General features: G+C 44.5%; 1 protein-coding gene and 1 long non-coding RNA gene across 19 annotated transcripts in view; one reads left to right on the top strand and one right to left on the bottom strand.

Moving 5' to 3' along the window:
* NRXN2 (neurexin 2) overlaps nucleotides 1–14,398 on the bottom strand; it is a 1,320,144-nt gene that overhangs the window by 635,479 nt on the left and 670,267 nt on the right. The gene's annotated exons all lie outside the window — the stretch shown is intronic.
* Nucleotides 5,647–14,398, top strand: part of LOC134969331 (uncharacterized) — a 76,653-nt gene continuing 67,901 nt past the window's right edge. The window contains exon 1 of the long non-coding RNA XR_010189448.1: nucleotides 5,647–5,750. This is a non-coding gene — a long non-coding RNA (uncharacterized LOC134969331). The remainder of the gene's footprint in view (nucleotides 5,751–14,398) is intronic.

Genomic DNA, 14,398 nt, shown 5'->3' with positions numbered 1-14,398 from the left:
AGTGTCAATTTCCTCCTTCCCCAGGAATGCCAATAGTCCTGCAGGCCATGTCACTGGCAATTCTGACGATTCCTCTCCTGCCTGGGATTCCTCCGATGCATCCTTGCGTGTAACGCCTACTGCTGCTGGCGCTGCTGTTGTTGCTGCTGGGAGTCGATGGTCATCCCAGAGAGGAAGTCGTAAGACCACTTTTACTACTTCCACCAAGCAATTGACTGTCCAACAGTCATTTGCGAGGAAGATTAAATATCACAGCAGTCATCCTACTGCAAAGCGGATAACTGAGGCCTTGACATCCTGGGTGGTGAGAAACGTGGTTCCGGTATCCATCATTACTGCAGAGCCAACTAAAGACTTGTTGGAGGTACTGTGTCCCCGGTACCAAATACCATCTAGGTTCCATTTCTCTAGGGTTGCGATACCGAAAATGTACACAGACCTCAGAAAAAGAGTCACCAGTGTCCTAAAAAATGCAGCTGTACCCAATGTCCACTTAACCACGGACATGTGGACAAGTGGAGCAGGGCAGGGTCAGGACTATATGACTGTGACAGCCCACTGGGTAGATGTATGGACTCCCGCCGCAAGAACAGCAGCGGCGGCACCAGTAGCAGCATCTCGCAAACGCCAACTCGTTCCTAGGCAGGCTACGCTTTGTATCACCGGTTTCCAGAATACGCACACAGCTGAAAACCTCTTACGGCAACTGAGGAAGATCATCGCGGAATGGCTTACCCCAATTGGACTCTCCTGTGGATTTGTGGCATCGGACAACGCCAGCAATATTGTGCGTGCATTACATCTGGGCAAATTCCAGCACGTCCCATGTTTTGCACATACCTTGAATTTGGTGGTGCAGAATTTTTTAAAAAACGACAGGGGCGTGCAAGAGATGCTGTCGGTGGCCAGAAAAATTGCGGGACACTTTCGGCGTACAGGCAGCACGTACAGAAGACTGGAGCACCACCAAAAACGCCTGAACCTGCCCTGCCATCATCTGAAGCAGGAGGTGGTAACGAGGTGGAATTCAACCCTCTATATGCTTCAGAGGTTGGAGGAGCAGCAAAAGGCCATTCAAGCCTATACAACTGACCACGATATAGGAGGTGGAATGCACCTGTCTCAAGCGCAGTGGAGAATGATTTCAACGTTGTGCAAGGTTCTGCAACCTTTTGAACTTGCCACACGTGAAGTCAGTTCAGACACTGCCAGCCTGAGTCAGGTCATTCCCCTCATCAGGCTTTTGCAGAAGAAGCTGGAGACATTGAAGGAGGAGCTAAGACAGAGCGATTCCGCTAGGCATGTGGGACTTGTGGATGGAGCCCTTAATTCGCTTAACAAGGATTCACGGGTGGTCAATCTGTTGAAATCAGAGCACTACATTTTGGCCACCGTGCTCGATCCTAGATTTAAAACCTACCTTGGATCTCTCTTTCCGGCGCACACAAGTCTGCTGGGTTTCAAAGACCTGCTGGTGAGAAAATTGTCAAGTCAAGCGGAACGCGACCTGTCAACATCTCCTCCTTCACATTCTCCCGCAACTGGGGGTGCGAGGAAAAGGCTCAGAATTCCGAGCCCACCCGCTGGCGGTGATGCAGGGCAGTCTGGAGCGACTGCTGATGCTGACATCTGGTCCGGACTGAAGGACCTGACAACCATTACGGACATGTCGTCTACTGTCACTGCATATGATTCTATCACCATTGATAGAATGGTGGAGGATTATATGAGTGACCGCATCCAAGTAGGCACGTCACACAGTCCGTACTTATACTGGCAGGAAAAAGAGGCAATTTGGAGGCCCTTGCACAAACTGGCTTTATTCTACCTAAGTTGCCCTCCCACAAGTGTGTACTCCGAAAGAGTGTTTAGTGCCGCCGCTCACCTTGTCAGCAATCGGCGTACGAGGTTACATCCAGAAAATGTGGAGAAGATGATGTTCATTAAAATGAATTATAATCAATTCCTCCGCGGAGACATTGACCAGCAGCAATTGCCTCCACAAAGTACACAGGGAGCTGACATGGTGGATTCCAGTGGGGACGAATTGATAATCTGTGAGGAGGGGGATGTACACGGTGATATATCGGAGGATGATGATGAGGTGGACATCTTGCCTCTGTAGAGCCAGTTTGTGCAAGGAGAGATTAATTGCTTCTTTTTTGGTGGGGGTCCAAACCAACCCGTCATTTCAGTCACAGTCGTGTGGCAGACCCTGTCACTGAAATGATGGGTTGGTTAAAGTGTGCATGTCCTGTTTTGTTTATACAACATAAGGGTGGGTGGGAAGGGCCCAAGGACAATTCCATCTTGCACCTCTTTTTTCTTTTATTTTTCTTTGCGTCATGTGCTGTTTGGGGAGGGTTTTTTGGAAGGGACATCCTGCGTGACACTGCAGTGCCACTCCTAGATGGGCCCGGTGTTTGTGTCGGCCACTAGGGTCGCTTATCTTTCTCACACAGCTACCTCATTGCGCCTCTTTTTTTCTTTGCGTCATGTGCTGTTTGGGGAGGGTTTTTTGGAAGGGACATCCTGCGTGACACTGCAGTGCCACTCCTAGATGGGCCCGGTGTTTGTGTCGGCCACTAGGGTCGCTTATCTTTCTCACACAGTCAGCTACCTCATTGCGCCTCTTTTTTTCTTTGCGTCATGTGCTGTTTGGGGAGGGTTTTTTGGAAGGGACATCCTGCGTGACACTGCAGTGCCACTCCTAGATGGGCCCGGTGTTTGTGTCGGCCACTAGGGTCGCTAATCTTACTCACACAGCTACCTCATTGCGCCTCTTTTTTTCTTTGCGTCATGTGCTGTTTGGGGAGGGTTTTTTGGAAGGGACATCCTGCGTGACACTGCAGTGCCACTCCTAGATGGGCCCGGTGTTTGTGTCGGCCACTAGGGTCGCTTATCTTTCTCACACAGTCAGCTACCTCATTGCGCCTCTTTTTTTCTTTGCGTCATGTGCTGTTTGGGGAGGGTTTTTTGGAAGGGACATCCTGCGTGACACTGCAGTGCCACTCCTAGATGGGCCCGGTGTTTGTGTCGGCCACTAGGGTCGCTTATCTTTCTCACACAGTCAGCTACCTCATTGCGCCTCTTTTTTTCTTTGCGTCATGTGCTGTTTGGGGAGGGTTTTTTGGAAGGGACATCCTGCGTGACACTGCAGTGCCACTCCTAGATGGGCCCGGTGTTTGTGTCGGCCACTAGGGTCGCTAATCTTACTCACACAGCTACCTCATTGCGCCTCTTTTTTTCTTTGCGTCATGTGCTGTTTGGGGAGGGTTTTTTGGAAGGGACATCCTGCGTGACACTGCAGTGCCACTCCTAGATGGGCCCGGTGTTTGTGTCGGCCACTAGGGTCGCTTATCTTACTCACACAGCGACCTCGGTGCAAATTTTAGGACTAAAAATAATATTGTGAGGTGTGATGTGTTCAGAATAGGCTGAAAATGAGTGTAAATTATGTTTTTTGAGGTTAATAATACTTTGGGATCAAAATTACCCCCAAATTCTATGATTTAAGCTGTTTTTTAGGGTTTTTTGAAAAAAACACCCGAATCCAAAACACACCCGAATCCGACAAAAAAAATTCGGTGAGGTTTTGCCAAAACGCGGTCGAACCCAAAACACGGCCGCGGAACCGAACCCAAAACCAAAACACAAAACCCGAAAAATTTCCGGCGCTCATCTCTAATATATATATATATATATATACATATATATAGCTGTAGATATATATCTATATCTATCTATCTATCTATCTATACATATATATATATATATATATATATATATATAGGTGTGCCATCCTATTTATGTAGTGTGTGTGTGTGTGTGTGTGTGTGTGTGTGTGTGTGTGTGTGTGTGTGTGTATATGTATAGAGATATATTATACTACTATTAGCTGTTGGGATGCCAGAGGTCATGTGACTGACACCGGAATCCTGACACCCAGAAAACTGGGGGGTTAGCTTTAGCCTTGGATGACACTCCCAGTGGGTTAGCCCTAGACGCCACTCCCCAAGGAGTAAGGGTAGGGGACGGGGGTAGAAATGCTGCAGGCAACATTGCACTGCTGGTCACCCACACTGGCTGCCTCCTGCTGTCTGTTTTCCCCCTGCCAGCCGCATACCTCCTCTCCCCCCGCTGATACTCACTTCACGTTGGGCAGCCAGGAAGATTCGGGAGCCAAGGGATAGGAGCTGGCATGCATGGTGGTGAGTCTCTCTCTCACACATACACACACACACACGCACAAACACTCACACTCTCTCACCTGGTGCAATGTGTATAAGAGGCTGCCTGGTGCAATGTGTATAAGGGGCTCTACCTGGTGTAACGTATATAAAGGGGGCTCTACCTGGCATTGTGTGCATAAAAGGGGCTCTGCCTGGTGTATAACGGGCTCTACCTGGTGCAATATATATAATGGACTCTTCCTGGTGTGTATAAGGGGTACTACTGTGTGGTGAAATGTGAATTGGTACTATTCTGTGGCCACGCCCCTTCCCGTGGTGCTTTGAGGGGGGGGGGCATCAAATATCATTGTGCATAGGGGTGGCCTGACCCCTAAATTTGGCTCTGACTGGAACAGGACTCGCTACAATTGAGGGGTTAATATAGATGTAGCCACGCTCAGCTTTGCTGCAGGATGTCCTATTTGTGGCAAAGCTGTTGCGACTAGTGTGGATGTGACTATAACATACTCCCAACATGACCCTCTCCAGGAGGGACAGAATGCTCTGCTCCTGGACTTTCCTCTTAATTTATAATTACCATTACCTGTGGTGAAAAACCTTTCTTATCCATTAACCTGTTCAATACAGGTGCCAGCAATCATACATTAGGAGAAAAGGCCAGAAGCAGAGCATTGTGTCCCTCGAGAGGGTCATGTTGGTAGGTATGCTATAATGCGCGCGTGCATATGCACGCACATGTGATAGGAATACATGGGGCTGCGAATTGTCGCAGCCTGGTGTATTAAGTCGCACTCTTGGCACGGCTTGTGTGCCCATGTAACCATGCAGAGAGATGAAGTGGCTACATCTGTACTAGCAAACTTGGAACAGCTGGTAGCTGAGGCTGGATAAAGACCCAGAGAGCAGTAGCAGGTGAATTTGTTGAATGAAGACTTGAACACTGGAAACACAGAAGCAGCTTGGACTAGCTGCAATGGAAGGTTACTTAGCAGCAGATTTGGAACAGCTGAGGGCTGATGCTGATTAGTAACACACAGGCTTAGCAGGAATCAGCAGGACTTCCTGAAGGAGTTGCACAGTAACACTATAGGATAGTGTGGAGCCAAAATTCAGAGTAATGCTGTACAGGCATACATGCAGGAAATGCAGACATTACATTGGCACTGGATGAAGTTGCACTGGAGGAAGCACAAGAAGGATTTTATATAATGTGCCCTAGCTGTGGATTGACTGCAGCCAAACTGTCTGACTTGCGGTCACCTGAGTCGACGCTAGATGGCTGCGTCCATGTCAGACCCTCCAACATGACCCGCCCCACTAGGTACAAAATGCTCTGTTTCTGGACTTCTCTCTTAATTTATGATTGCCATCACCTGTGTTGAACTAGTTAAATGATAAGAAAGCTGTTTCTTCACAGGTGATGGCAATAATAAATTAAGAGGGAGGTCCAGAAACAGAGCATTTTGTACCTAGTGGGGCGGGTCATGTTGGAGGGTATGCCATGTCTCGGCGGCACTTGCTTCAGTGCAGAGGATTCCTAGAAAACCTATCATGCAGGTAAGTGATGAACTGCTAGAAAGTGGCAGCGTTTTGAACAAAAACAGGGTCCCTGGCGCCGATTCGTGACAACACACAAGATTCTATTGTGGCCCGTGCAATATTTATCTGTGGCATGCTATTGCTTCTAAACATTGCTTAGATGTTTTTTGTGCAGTATTATCTAGACATGTGAGCAAAATCATTGAATTTAATATGCCCTTAAACATCAGAGATTTCCTCAAATAGTGTGATTGGTGGAACAGTTCATATGCATTTTCATGATACAAATAAGGAAATGATCAGATATCCATATGGATGCTACTGTAAATATCATCCTTTGCATGAAACAGGTTTACCCATGTACTAAATCATGGTAATTGACTGCCATTAATGTTGTAATAGTGTTAGAAGTAAAAGGGTCTCAATGAACCACCTCAGGAGGAACATTTTAACAAAACCCTAGATAACAACATCTAGTAGTAACTCTTACAGATTTTCTCTTAAAAGGCCCTTAAAGTTGAGGAATGGGAGAAATGGAGTCTAATACAGACACATTACGTACATGGCTAAGAAAGCACACTCAAGTGAGATGTTTAGAATTATAGAAATTAGTTTATGTTAATTTTATTAACATTTCTAATAACTGTAAAAATAAAGGAGGATAGTGTTGGGTAAGGGGTCATGGGCATATTATTAAATTATTGGTATATCGGCTTGCAAAGCTTAAGTTTACTACCAATGGTGGATTGCCAAAGGCCTTATCAGACTGTTCTTGTTAAGCCAGTTACTTAATAGGGCTGTCCAGATGGTGCCTGGTGACTTTTTATCTTCCACTCATTGAACTTTTGTTTTGTTTTTTAAATGTACAGATTTGATGACCTCTCCACTGGTGTCCCCTCCTCCTCACACACAGCAGTGGGATCAGAATTCTGGTATCCGGTCTATAGATCTACACTAAAAAAGGTCTACAGTCAATGGGTTGACCACTAACGGTCGACAGGGTCAAAAGGTCGACATGTAAAAAGTAGATCATTCAAAATCTCGACATTGTCAAAAGGTTGACATGAAAATGGATGACATACATTTGTCATAAGTTTTTGTTTTTTTCATACTGTTTCCTACTTGTCCTACATGGACTACGACTGGGAATAGCAACCTTGCATGAAGCATGGCGAGCAAAGTGAGCCATACGAGGGGACGTGGTACACTAATGGGGCTTGCTTGTGACAAAAAAAGTGACAAAACACCCCCAAAAAATAATAATTTGTGACTACATTTTTTGTGTCGACCATTTCCATGTCAAAATTTTGACCGTATTTACTTTTTGACTCTGTCGACCTTATCTGCTGTCTACCTATTCTATGTCGACCTTTTGACCCTGTTGACCTACAGTAATGCATGTCTACCATTAGTGGTAGACATATTGATTGTAGACCTTTTTAGTGTAGATCTAATAATCCACACCCCAGAATTCCTTCACTATGACTACACTGTGTGGAAGCAAGATACGAAGACAGGTCAGCCACAGATGTGTCTGGAGGGAGGAATTTAATTAAAGAAAAGGAATGCTAAGAAAAAGGGGTTTAGTTACAGTGTTTGGACTTTATTCTGAGGGTGAAGGGGTTAAAATGTTTAATTGGGTTAATTAAGATGACATTCTCTTTATGTGGCTGGGGGCTATAATTAGGGGGGTAATGATGATGAACAGAATTCATTAATAGTGTGAGGAAAAATTAATAATGGGCCACACGGGGCTGAAAATGTTCAAGGGCCAATACAGAGAAGGGGAGGAGCTGTGATCAGAGCTGTGTGAGCATGTACAGCCCCGTCACTATCTGCCCTGCTGTCTCCCTAAATACATAAAAATAGAAAAAATGAATAGTTTTGTGAGAAAACTAGAAATACAATCTTAATACTTTAATGGATGACTGTGTGACCAGCTAGGCAGCTGTTCATTATCATGCTGCCATGATGATAGGCCTATGTTTATGTGGATTCCTGGAGTTGTAGCTCCACCAGCCCCACTGGGTGTGGTTATTAATATTATGATGTGCTGATGGAAGTTAATGATGAGAGGCTTTGCTCAAAAATGCTGTACTATGGTGGGAACTAGAAGGTTCTCCGTACTTTATTGTGGTCACTTGGCTCTATTTATTTTATGGTGGCAAATGGGACACTGTCTGCATTTTATGGATGTTGCAAAGATGCTCTTTATATTGTGTGATGGTCACTTTCATGCTCTCTGTAGTGTGTAACTGTCATGTGCTGCCCTCTGTATAGTATGGCAGTCACAGGGATGCTCTTTGTATAGTATAGTATAGTGGTCACTGGGATGTTTTCTATATACAGTATTACAGCAGTCCTTGAGAAGCCTTGTCTATAGAATGGGGGCCATTGGGATGCTCGCGGTACTGTATTGTTGTCATTAGAATGCTCTTTGTATTGTATGATGGTCACTGGGATGATCTCTGTATTATATGATGGCCACTGGGATTACACTCTGTATTGTATGGCTAGGGGTGTAGCGAGGGTGGCTCCGGTGGAGTGCAAGCTCCGGATACTGTAAAAGGTAGAGGGCGCGCAGCCGCCTGCCCTCCTCCCTCCATCCACTATACCGCAAGCCGCTGTACAGGCAGCTGCAGAGCAGGAGAAGCAGAAGGGTGCACACTGACTCGAACTTGGAGACGACAGTATGTAGGGAAGCAGGTCATAGGCAACAGCAAGAGATACTGACAGCCAGCACATGCCAGAGCTCTGCCGCCCTCTTTATATGTCTCACTGTCTGCTTGTAGCTGTGCAGCAGGGTTACTTATGTTCTTCTACACTACTCTCTTCCCCTGCTGCTGCAGCACTTCTTTATGCCCCGGCTGCTGCCGCACCTCTCTCTGTCCCAGCTGCTGCTGCAGCACCTCTATCTGCATTAGAAGCTGCAGAGTAATATATATAAGCGGCTCTGCTGTGGCATAACATGTATAAGGGACTCTACTGTGTGGCGTAACGTGTATAAGGGGCTTTACTGTGATATGTAACATGTATAAGGGGCTTTACTGTATGGCATAAAGTGACTAATGGACACTATTTTGGTGTAATGTGAATAACGGACAATAGTGTAAGGTGCAATCTGAATTAAAACTATTCTGTGGCCACACCGATTTCCCATGAAGCCAGGCCCCTATATTTTTGTTGCGCACGTTAGGTGTGTACTGTCCCTATTTTAAACATGGGGGACACTTTTGCCCTGAGCTCCACAAGGTCTAGAACTGACCCTGTCACCAATTTAGGATTTTTTTTATATTTTTTCTTTATCAAATGTAACATGTCAACAATTCAGTACAGGGTAGGGGGTGCTGAAACATACCCTTGCTCCGGGCACCATGGCACCTAGCTACACCTCTGTGTATGGCAGTCACTGGGATGCGTTCTGTAATTTCCTTTAGTCTATATACAATTCTGTAAAGGAAGCTCTGTATGACACAAACAACCAACAAAGACAAATTCTATTTTGTAAAGCAAAAACAAATTTTGCTGTACAGTATGTCTGTTCTACAAGAGACAAACGTACTATACCAATGAATATTATATGGCAAAAGTCAGTTATCAATCATGATCAACTCTTAATTTCTATCATATGGGAACACTTGAAGGATTAAGCATTTTACTACCCCAGAAAATATTCCTACATTGATGCATTCATGCATTTGTGTCCTCACACACTGATTACTGCAATGCACTCAGCATGCCTCAGAAAAGTAATTGATACAAAGGGGGGAATTCTGTTGTTTTTATCATGACTTTAATTAAAGGGCACCCGACGGACACTTCAATTGTTGCTCTGATCCAGCACAAATGCCACAGGCACCCATATTTCTCCTGAGGTGGTCAGCAGAAATTAGTGATGAGCGGGTTCGGTTTCTCGGAAACCGAACCCCCCCGAACTTCAGCCTTTTTACACGGGTCCGAGCCATGCTCGGATTCTCCCATGTGGCTCGGGTAAACCGAGCGCGCCCGAACGTCATCATCCCGCTTTCGGATTCTCGCGAGACTCGGATTCTATATAAGCAGCCGCGCGTCGCCGCCATTTTCACATGTGCATTGAGATTGATAGGGAGAGGACGTGGCTGGCGTCCTCTCCGTTATAGTAGAAAAGACACAGAGTGACTTAGTGTTATAATTGTGGGGAGGATTGGGGACGGGGAGCAGCTGTTAGGGAGTACAGTGCAGGGTTTTGATTATAATAGTAGTGACCACCAGTTTAATCCGTTGGTTCTCTTCCTGAAAAAAACGCTCCACCATATCTGTGCTCAGTGTGCTGCACTGCTGCATGATATATCTGTGCTGAGTGCACTGCTCACACTGCCTAATTGTGGGGACTGGGGAGCAGTTATAGCAGGAGTACAGTGCACAGTTTTGCTGACAGTGACCACCAGTCCAGTATACGTTTGTCTGCCTGAAAAACACTCCTGTGGTGGCTTTTTTTTTTTCTTCATACTAGTTTAGCAGTCTGCTGACAGTGTCCACCAGGTCCGTTATTATTATACAGTGTGTGTGTATATATATATATATATATATATATATATATATATATATATATATATATATATATATATATATAGCAGTACGGTAGGCCACGGCTGTACCTACCTCTGTGTCGTCAGTGCACTCGTCGTCCATAAGTAATATAATAATACTATACTGTCCATCCATCTACATTGTATACCTGTGGTGGCTTTTTTTTTCTTCATACTAGTTTAGCAGTCTGCTGACAGTGTCCACCAGGTCCGTTATTATTATACATTATATATATATATATATATATATATATATATATATATATATATAATATAGCAGTACGGTAGGCCACGGCTGTACCTACCTCTGTGTCGTCAGTGCACTCGTCGTCCATAAGTAATATAATAATACTATACTATCCATCCATCTACATTGTATACCTGTGGTGGCTTTTTTTTTCTTCATACTAGTTTAGCAGTCTGCTGACAGTGTCCACCAGGTCCGTTATTATTATACAGTATATATATATATATATATATATATATATATATATATATATATATATATATAGCAGTACGGTAGGCCACGGCTGTACCTACCTCTGTGTCGTCACTCGTCCTCCATAAGTAATATAATACTATACTATCCATCCATCTACATTGTATACCTGTGGTGGCTTTTAGTTGTGCGCATTAAAATATGGAGAACAAAAATGTGGAGGTTAAAAAAATAGGGAAAGATCAAGATCCACTTCCACCTCGTGCTGAAGCTGCTGCCACTAGTCATGCCGAGACGATGAAATGCCATCAACGTCGTCTGCCAAGGCCGATGCCCAATGTCATAGTACAGAGCATGTAAAATCCAAAAAACAAAAGTTCAGTAAAATGACCCAAAAATCTAAATGAAAAGCGTCTGAGGAGAAGCGTAAACTTGCCAATATGCCATTTACGACACAGAGTGGCAAGGAACGGCTGAGGCCCTGGCCTATGTTCATGGCTAGTGGTTCAGCTTCACATGAGGATGGAAGCACTCATCCTCTCGCTAGAAAAATGAAAAGACTTAATTCAATATATATAAGATTCAATTCCTCCGTGGAGACATTCACCAGCAGCAATTGCCTCCAGAAAGTGCACAGGGCCCTGAGATGGTGGATTCCAGTGGGGACGAATTAATAATCTGTGAGGAGGGGGCTGTACACAGTGAAAGGGGTGATGAATCGGACGATGATGATGAGGTGGACATCTTGCCTCTGTAGAGCCAGTTTGTGCAAGGAGAGATTGATTGCTTATTTGGTGGGGGCCCAAACCAACCAGTCATTTCAGTCACAGTCGTGTGGCAGACCCTGTCGCTAAAATGATGGGTTCGTTAAAGTGTGCATGTCCTGTTTATACAACATAAGGGTGGGTGGGAGGGCCCAAGGACAATTCCATCTTGCACCTCTTTTTTTCTTTCATTTTTCTTTGCGTCATGTGCTGTTTGGGGAGTATTTTTTGGAAGGGCCATCCTGCGTGACACTGCAGTGCCACTCCTAGATGGGCCAGGTGTTTGTGTCGGCCACTTGGGTCGCTTATCTTAGTCACACAGCTACCTCATTGCACCTCTTTTTTTCTTTGCGTCATGTGCTGTTTGGGAAATATTTTTTGGAAGGGCCATCCTGCGTGACACTGCAGTGCCACTCCTAGATGGGCCAGGTGTTTGTGTCAGCCACTTGGGTCGCTTATCTTAGTCACACAGCTACCTCATTGCGCCTCTTTTTTTCTTTGCGTCATGTGCTGTTTGGGGAGTATTTTTTGGAAGGGCCATCCTGCGTGACACTGCAGTGCCACTCCTAGATGGGCCAGGTGTTTGTGTCGGCCACTTGGGTCGCTTATCTTAGTCACACAGCTACCTCATTGCGCCTCTTTTTTTCTTTGCGTCATGTGCTGTTTGGGGAGTATTTTTTGGAAGGGCCATCCTGCGTGACACTGCAGTGCCACTCCTAGATGGGCCAGGTGTTTGTGTCGGCCACTTGGGTCGCTTATCTTAGTCACACAGCTACCTCATTGCGCCTCTTTTTTTCTTTGCGTCATGTGCTGTTTGGGGAGTATTTTTTGGAAGGGCCATCCTGCGTGACACTGCAGTGACACTCCTAGATGGGCCAGGTGTTTGTGTCGGCCACTTGGGTCGCTTATCTTAGTCATCCAGCGACCTTGGTGCAAATTTTAGGACTAAAAATAATATTGTGAGGTGTGAGGTGTTCAGAATAGACTGGAAATGAGTGTAAATTATGGTTATTGAGGTTAATTATACTATGGGATCAAAATGACCCCCAAATTCTATGATTTAAGCTGTTTTTTAGGGTTTTTTGAAAAAAACACCCGAATCCGACAAAAAAAATTCGGTGAGGTTTTGCCAAAACGCGTTCGAACCCAAAACACGGCCGCGGAACCGAACCCAAAACCAAAACACAAAACCCGAAAAATTTCCGGTGCACATCACTAGTAGAAATTGGTGAAAAGTCTGTTGTTTGAGCACACAAATGGTAGTTTTGGCACTCTAATCAGGACTGCTTTACGTGGCTAAACCTGGTGCTTTGGGTGCGACAATAGCAATAAATAATGGGTGTCCAAAAACAAATTAATTGCTCCATCGGGTGCCCATTAGTTAAAGCCTTGATAAAAAATGTGTAATTCCTTGGTAAATGCAGAGGACAGGCAGTTAAATAACTAGGCCTGTTCCTGCCACATAATACCTGTTCGCCATTCATTTCACTGGCTGCCTATAGAAGATGGAAAATCTGCTTCAATAGTGACTCTATAATTAGTGTTCAAGATAACTGAAGCAGCTGCTCTATCCCTATACTCCCACTCAATCTGCAGATGAAAGTCTACTAACAATGGTCCCCGAGATTTTACCTTGTGTGGCTCCTACTACTTGGAACTTGCTGACTCCAACAGGCCATAAGCCCTTTTCCAGACTTGCCTGTATACTCAAACATTTCATTAATGCACCTATGCTTTTATAATACCAATTGCTCAATTGTCTGTCTTGTTCTCTGTTAAGGACATATTTATTAAAATATGCAGTCTGCCCATGAAAATGAAGAATCCTTATTGCTGCAAATCGAGACAATATGGAATTTTTTATTCAAATGTATCAATTTGAATTGCTGGGACACTTGCTTCAGTAAGATTACATCACAGCGATCAGGAAGAAGTAAAGTGATCACATCCACAATCACGTTACTTATACGGATGCATGGCTTTCCGGCTGCGCATGTGCTATGTGGCAAAAGCCACTATGCATTTCGGGATGATAAGCAGCCCACTGGAGAGAAATTGCAAGATCTTTTTCCTGGAGAGCAGGTAATGGGCTGAAGATGGTGTTAGCTCAAGCAGGTAAGCTAAGCAAAGCTTTGCGGATCTTTTAAATACCATCCCCAAAGAAAACTATGGGGGTGTCTGTAGCTGGAGCAGATGGAAAGCAGAGGATACTGTATATCGAATATATCCTGTTTTCCTTTTTGGTATCACCCTACTTTAATCTGCTTTTAGCAGCTGTTTCCACACATTTTATTATCATAATTTTTAAGTAAAGTATAGATGGAGTGGGAAAAGGGTACTGTATATACAAAATAAGAGATACTAACTGTATGTCTCTAGAAAGTGATCATGAACCCTTTAAGGCAGTGGTTCCCAAACTGTGTGCCGTGGCTCCCTGGTGTGCCTCGGTACACTTGCAGGGGTGCCTTGGATTGGTGGTCCAGGACCAATTCAAATTATTCATGGTCAATATAATAGGCAAAACCAGTGCTGGTGGCTGCCAGTCATAAAATATGTGGCCAGACAGTAGCAAATCTTGTCCCTCACCACACAACTGACCCTAAGGATGACATATAAACGTGATCTACTTAATGTAATATTTCTTTCTAAATTTCTCAATAAAAATTTTTTGGCCTAGGGGTGCCATGAAAAAAATTCTGATATTCTAGGGCACCGTGATTCAAAAAAGTTTGGAAACCACTACTTTAAGGACTATTGTTGTTGTTTTTTATTCTGAGTTTGAATAACAGGGAGGAACTTATTATTATCATTGTACTGTATACTCTCCAGTGGTATTGTTTATAATACCAAAACACCAAGTGATTTTAAATGATTAGCTGGACTTTTTTTTTTTTT

The sequence above is a fragment of the Pseudophryne corroboree genome, chromosome 11 (genome assembly GCF_028390025.1).
Source record: "Pseudophryne corroboree isolate aPseCor3 chromosome 11, aPseCor3.hap2, whole genome shotgun sequence".
NCBI classification, from domain to species: Eukaryota; Metazoa; Chordata; class Amphibia; order Anura; family Myobatrachidae; genus Pseudophryne; species Pseudophryne corroboree.
The sequence above is the reverse complement of the archived record's forward strand: the minus strand, read 5'-3'. Positions and strand labels throughout refer to the sequence as shown.